Here is a 6,317-nt window from a genome sequence, read left to right as displayed (position 1 = left end):
TTACATATATGTATTCGTTCAACTTTAACATCAGCAGCGTTCAACAACGTTTTGGTATTCGGCAGGGTAACAAAGTATGTATGTCAAAATTCTTAGGCGTATCCATGAACAAAACCTTAGAGCAGCGTCTCTTTCTGTTCGTAGCTTAGCAAACAGAGCCGCAGCCACACACAAACCCCGACCCTGTTATATACCATGTCGCAAATACACAAACTCGAGTATATAGGCAAGAAAACGCGCCGCACCACGACGCGGTACATAACAGATACGGATACTGTAGTGCATGCCCAGATACAGATAGCCAAGAGTGTTTCACACAATTTTGGTGTATCCACACATAAATGAAAATGCAAATAAAAGGTGTTAATTTCATGAGGGTCCAATTAGACGTTATGCTGCTCTATGCTTTCGTTTCAGCTTTTAGCTAAATGCCCCAGCATCAGGCACCTCCACAATCAATTGATTAAACTTCCTACGTATTTTTATTTGTATTAAAATAAAGATAAAAACAAAAATAATAAAAAGTAGATCGCCCGAGCAGGGACTTGAACCCTGGACCCTTGGATTAAAAGTCCAATGCTCTACCGACTGAGCTACCCGGGCATGTGTTTGATTGCCGCCAAATTATCAATATAACGCAGCTGCTGTAAGAAGCTTTCGTTAGAACTTTTCTAAAGCTTTCATTCTGCTGTAAAGTTCTAAATCAAGATATCCAAGGGAGTGTACAACAAAAACTCTACTAGCTACTTGGCACATATCATATTGCTAAATAATCCTTATAAAATAGGTTTAATTAAAATCTATGTGATAAAATATTCTGCAATAGTCTATAAAAAAAATTTATAATCGCCCGAGCAGGGACTTGAACCCTGGACCCTTGGATTAAAAGTCCAATGCTCTACCGACTGAGCTACCCGGGCATGTATTTCCAGGCTCGCCAAGGTGCGAGTAAGAAATTCTATTAATAAAAGAACAGGATCTATTATTAATTATAATAGTTTATTATTAATTTCTTAACACCCTTCAGTTATTAGTGGCTGTGAAGTAAAAAAAAATAGGAAAATGTTTCCAGTACTCCGCATATAAGATTAAGAGTTTCATAAGTTACATAAAATATATATATTTTTGCAAAAAGATTGCGGTCCAACAATTGGCAAGGCTGATAATGGCAGTCCACTCCGGTACGCTATCCCACTACTGCCTACCACGGGAACTCTTGGCTGCTGGTTTTCACCCCTGGCCCTGTACATCCCTCCTTAGCCAACCTGGATGCAACGCAGACTCCTCCGCGGCACCCATATTGATGGCAAGCTTAGTGCGGACGTTCCGTCAACATGGCTGGTCCACTACACAGTGAATCCCAGCCTCAGGCTATTCCACAATCAGACCTCACAGAAGCGTGATTACAGAAGCTGCCAACCTTCCAGTCGAGCAAACCGTATCCAAAGGTGATATTAAAGCAACCTTTTTCCTATGAAGTAAATATATATGCACACTGCTTTGCCGACACGACAACTCAATACAACATACTTGCTCGACGCGCGGTGGAGCCATACATGTTGCAGTGCGAGTTAAAACAGCTTGCAACCTTTTATTTTAAAACAAAAATAATTAAACACCTGAAATTTTCTTGCACCAACATTAAAAAGTAATATATTAATTTCAAACACCAAATATAAAGTAGTTAAGACACATACCAACATATATCCGAATATCTATAGATACTTTTAATACAAATTTACCAATCTTCATTCACATTGAAGTAAAGACTTAAATTAAAATGCGCGTTTTCAAAAAAAGTCCATGCTCCTTTAAGCATATAGTCGCCACTTGGAAAGGGTACCTTCAGAGTTTCATAGCTTATATGAACGTTGTCCACAATTATGGGGCCCTGAGTGACAAAAAGGATGAGATATATTTTGAAACTAATTTATATCTGAAAACCCACCACATATGGACAAGAATGGTTTATGTTGGAGAAATTCGCGTAAGCATCATAAATAATTCTCCCAATTCCATATCCCCGACTTATCGACTTTATGTATTTACAGCCATCAATGTTAATATTTATAAGCCACGGCTTATAGCCATTATGTTTCTAAAACATTTGATATCGCACGAAATACTGGTTTATTGGATGGTATATAGTTGCATTCAAGGTAAATGTATGTCTTTAGCGACTTATTGCCCGCAGTCGACACTTGTGTACTTCAAATACCGATTTGTTGTCAGATATGCAAACTACATTGGTAAACTTCACTTTGCCGGAATTCTGAAAATATAGAACGTTATTAAACTATTGCAACATTTTTTACAATACCTACAATATAGCTCAAATGTATAATGAGCAAAGCACAAAATATTATAGTTTTATATACTTTCATTACGTTATTGTCACAGAGACTAAATGTTTGTTTCCAGTACCCCGCACATAAATAATTTTAGATTAGCATCAAAAGAATTGATTACACGCAATTTTGGCTTCCATAATTATCTAATCACACGTGTTTTTCAAATGTTATGCCCATCTACTCTGATATCAAATTATTAATACTTTTTTATCTACCATTATATTATTATATAGTAAAGATCAACATCTGCGCGGTTAAATTGATAGACAATTACAATTTTGAAGCTGTCTGTGTTTCTAAATTGGCATTAACTAAGCAGCGCATGTGCGGATGCTTGTCTCTCTAAAAATTATAGGTGTAAAGTGTTAATTACATAATGCTCATTACTTGTCGCAGTTCTAATCAGACTTAAGTATTTTTCGCAAGCTATAAGTTCCTCTTAAGCCAAAGAACACAAGTCGTTATTGCAAGAACACAAATATTATTTATAAATATGAACAATTTTTATCTATTAATATTAATTGTCTGCATGTTTAACTTTTTTCAAAACAGTTTTTTAAAAGATAATATTACAAAATAAAAAGTTTAAGCCACTTTAAGGCTCAGAAATATATTATTCTATTAATATTTTTTTTTTAAAATACAATATTTAATTCAAATATTCACGTTCGAGCGTATGCTGTGTAACCCGCCCCATCGTACGATGCTTATCAGCAACAGAGCGCTCTCACTTATTCGCAGCAGCGCAGACCTCTCCAACAATCTAACAGATTTTATAATCTTGCAGGAGAGCTTATTACTTTTCACCGAAATATACGTGCGGGCTGCTTAGTCGGCACTACAACTCAATAACAACATACTAGCTCGATTCGCGGTCATGTCGCAGTGCGAATTAAAACAGCTTGCAACCTTTTATTTTTAGAAAATGTGTTAAAACCAAAAATAATTAAACACCTGAAATCTGCATGCACCAACATTAAAAATATAATATTTTGAAACAAATTTATTTCTAAAACTCATCACATATGGACAGGAATGGTTTATGTTTGAAAAATTCGCATAAGCATGATACAAAATTTGTCTCAAATCCCCTTTTTCTCGACTTCAAGAACTTACAGCCTTCAAAGGAAACATTTATTAGCCACGACTTATAGCCACTATGTTTCTGAAAGATTCGAAGTCGCACGAAATTACTGTATAATAATGGATAAATGTTTGTCTATAGCGACTTATTGGCCGCAGTCGACACTTGTGTACTTCAATCACCGATTTGTTGTCAGATACGCAAACTAGATTGGTAAACGTCACATATATAAAAATATATCTCGTTATTAAACTATTGCAAAGTTTCTTACAATACCTACAATGTAGCTCAAATGTATAATGAGCGAAGCACAAAATATTATAGTTTTATATACTTTCATTATTTATTTCATTCATGTTTGTTTCCAGTACTACGCATATAAATATATCGGTCAAAGCATTTAGGATTCACATCAAAAGAATTGATTACACACAATGTTATGCAATTACGTTTCTATCTAATTTATTTAATAACCTTTTTATCTCCCATTATATAATTATATATTTTATACATTTGCATCATTGACAAACACAAGCTCTCCAAATAAAAATCTGTGTTGCTGCATTAACACTAGTTAAGCAGCCGTATGTGCGAGAGCGTGTCTCTCAATAAAATATGGTATCCAAGATATATTGTATATTTATATTTATATTAAAAACTACACAAAGCTGTAGTTTGGCAAAAAGATTGCGGTCCAACAATTGGCAAGGCTGATAATGGCAGTCCACTCCGGTACGCTATCCCACTACTGCCTACCACGGGAACTCTTGGCTGCTGGTTTTCACCCCTGGCCCTGTACATCCCTCCTTAGCCAACCTGGATGCAACGCAGACTCCTCCGCGGCACCCATATTGATGGCAAGCTTAGTGCGGACGTTCCGTCAACATGGCTGGTCCACTACACAGTGAATCCCAGCCTCAGGCTATTCCACAATCAGACCTCACAGAAGCGTGATTACAGAAGCTGCCAACCTTCCAGTCGAGCAAACCGTATCCAAAGGTGATATTAAAGCAACCTTTTTCCTATGAAGTAAATATATATGCACACTGCTTTGCCGACACGACAACTCAATACAACATACTTGCTCGATGCGCGGTGGAGCCATACATGTTGCAGTGCGAGTTAAAACAGCTTGCAACCTTTTATTTTTAGAAAATGTTTGTAATGTAATTTAACATAAAAATTAAAGCCAAAACAATTTATGTAAGAAGTCGAAGCGTTTTCTTGCTAAAGAGGAATATTTTGTATTTCAAGAGTACGTTTATAATTACAGAACTATTGTACTTTTTAGCTTTTGTCATAGAGCAGCTCGATAGTATACTGCTTTGCCGATAATATAAGATAAGCAGTAATATGTGTAGCTAGCTTGAAATAAATCTTATAAGGTAATTTCCAATGCTTTGATTGGTTTGTAAAAAAAACAGTGTATCCAAAACAAAAAAGTAAATCGCCCGAGCAGGGACTTGAACCCTGGACCCTTGGATTAAAAGTCCAATGCTCTACCGACTGAGCTACCCGGGCATATGAAATCAGGTTTCCCACGAACTCTCGTGTTATTTTGAATAGCTCTGGACTAGCAGGAACAGGATCAATATAATAAAGAAGAGGAAGAGACATTTACATTTTAAAATAGTTTTTATTTTTATGTCATAGTCATACATGTTTACATATGTTTGTATCGGTTTTGATTTTATTATATTTGTATGCTTTTGTTTGTTTTATAGTTCAGTAACACTGCCTATGCAATGGAGTCCATATCATTACATTCATACGGATTTCATTAAAAATTAGTTATGTAATTTATTTTTACATGGAATGCAATTAAACATTTTGCGCTCACTGTGCAATGGCGCACACAGTTGTCGCGCCCCCTACCCCGAAAATCTACAAATTTTTTCTTTATATTGCATTGCATAGCGATTTGAGAAATCATTTTGCTTGGACAAATTGCAAAAATACATACGTACATATATAGATACATACATAAATCAAACGAAAAACGATTAATTAATTTGTGCTAAGTATTTTTTGTTTGAGTTACATTTTGTTTAATATTGTTTTTCGCTCTTTTGTTCTGGCTTGATTTTTTGCAGTATTTGTTTTTGTTTTTACTAAAATTTGTCTTGCTAATTTAATACACATAACTTAGGAGCTTACGAGCTAGGTTCACATAGACTAACGATAGAATCTAGAATGCACTAACCTTAGCTTAGCGAAAAGTACAGCATAAATAATTACATTAAATTTATATATTGGTTTTACATTATAAGGGGGTTTTAACAATTTGCGCATTGCTTCATTAATCATTCGATGCACACACTTAAGACTACGAGACAATATATGTATAGGATTTTCAATTCGATTTACAGACATGAAACATGAAACACTTGTACATTAACCAAAATCAAAATATGTATGGGAGAGCTTTCAGTATTGGGTTGGGGCTGGGGCTGGGGCTGGGGTTGGGGTTGGGATGTCTTTGCTATAAAAATTATGCTAAATTTGCATTTGCGCTAATTGGTTTTGATCGCTTTGCCAAATTCCCTGTTTGTGCTCCGAATTTGTTCATCAATATATGGTGCAGATAAAGATAAATTAATTAGTTATTGACAAATTTTGAATAAATTAATTGGTAAAGCATTTGCATAGCTGTTAAAGCACTTTCAACAACACAAAACTGAACAAATTGCAGCTCTCGAGCAAAACAATTGATTACATATAATTTTATTATGTACGTTTTTTTTTTTCTGGGAAAAAAAAATATATAAAAAAACAAATAATAAGAGATACACAAACATAATAAGGCGCCCCCTGAGCAAGGAGATGAGGCGCTCTGCTATTTACAAACTAAACAAAGCCTTATACGATTAGCTAAATTTATG

The 6,317-nt window shown here is 35.2% G+C and overlaps 3 non-coding genes across 3 annotated transcripts; all 3 read right to left on the bottom strand.

Moving 5' to 3' along the window:
* Positions 1-530: 530 nt before the first annotated feature.
* Positions 531-603, bottom strand: Trnak-uuu. The gene has a single exon. It is a non-coding gene; the product is annotated as a tRNA-Lys (tRNA).
* Positions 604-847: 244 nt separating this feature from the next.
* On the bottom strand, positions 848-920 carry Trnak-uuu. The gene has a single exon. It is a non-coding gene; the product is annotated as a tRNA-Lys (tRNA).
* Positions 921-4,883: 3,963 nt separating this feature from the next.
* Positions 4,884-4,956, bottom strand: Trnak-uuu. The gene has a single exon. It is a non-coding gene; the product is annotated as a tRNA-Lys (tRNA).
* Between the last annotated feature and the right edge of the window lie 1,361 nt (positions 4,957-6,317).

The sequence above is a fragment of the Drosophila busckii genome, chromosome 3R, assembly GCF_011750605.1.
Source record: "Drosophila busckii strain San Diego stock center, stock number 13000-0081.31 chromosome 3R, ASM1175060v1, whole genome shotgun sequence".
Lineage (NCBI taxonomy): Eukaryota > Metazoa > Arthropoda > Insecta > Diptera > Drosophilidae > Drosophila > Drosophila busckii.
This window is presented reverse-complemented; position numbering and strand designations above follow the sequence as displayed.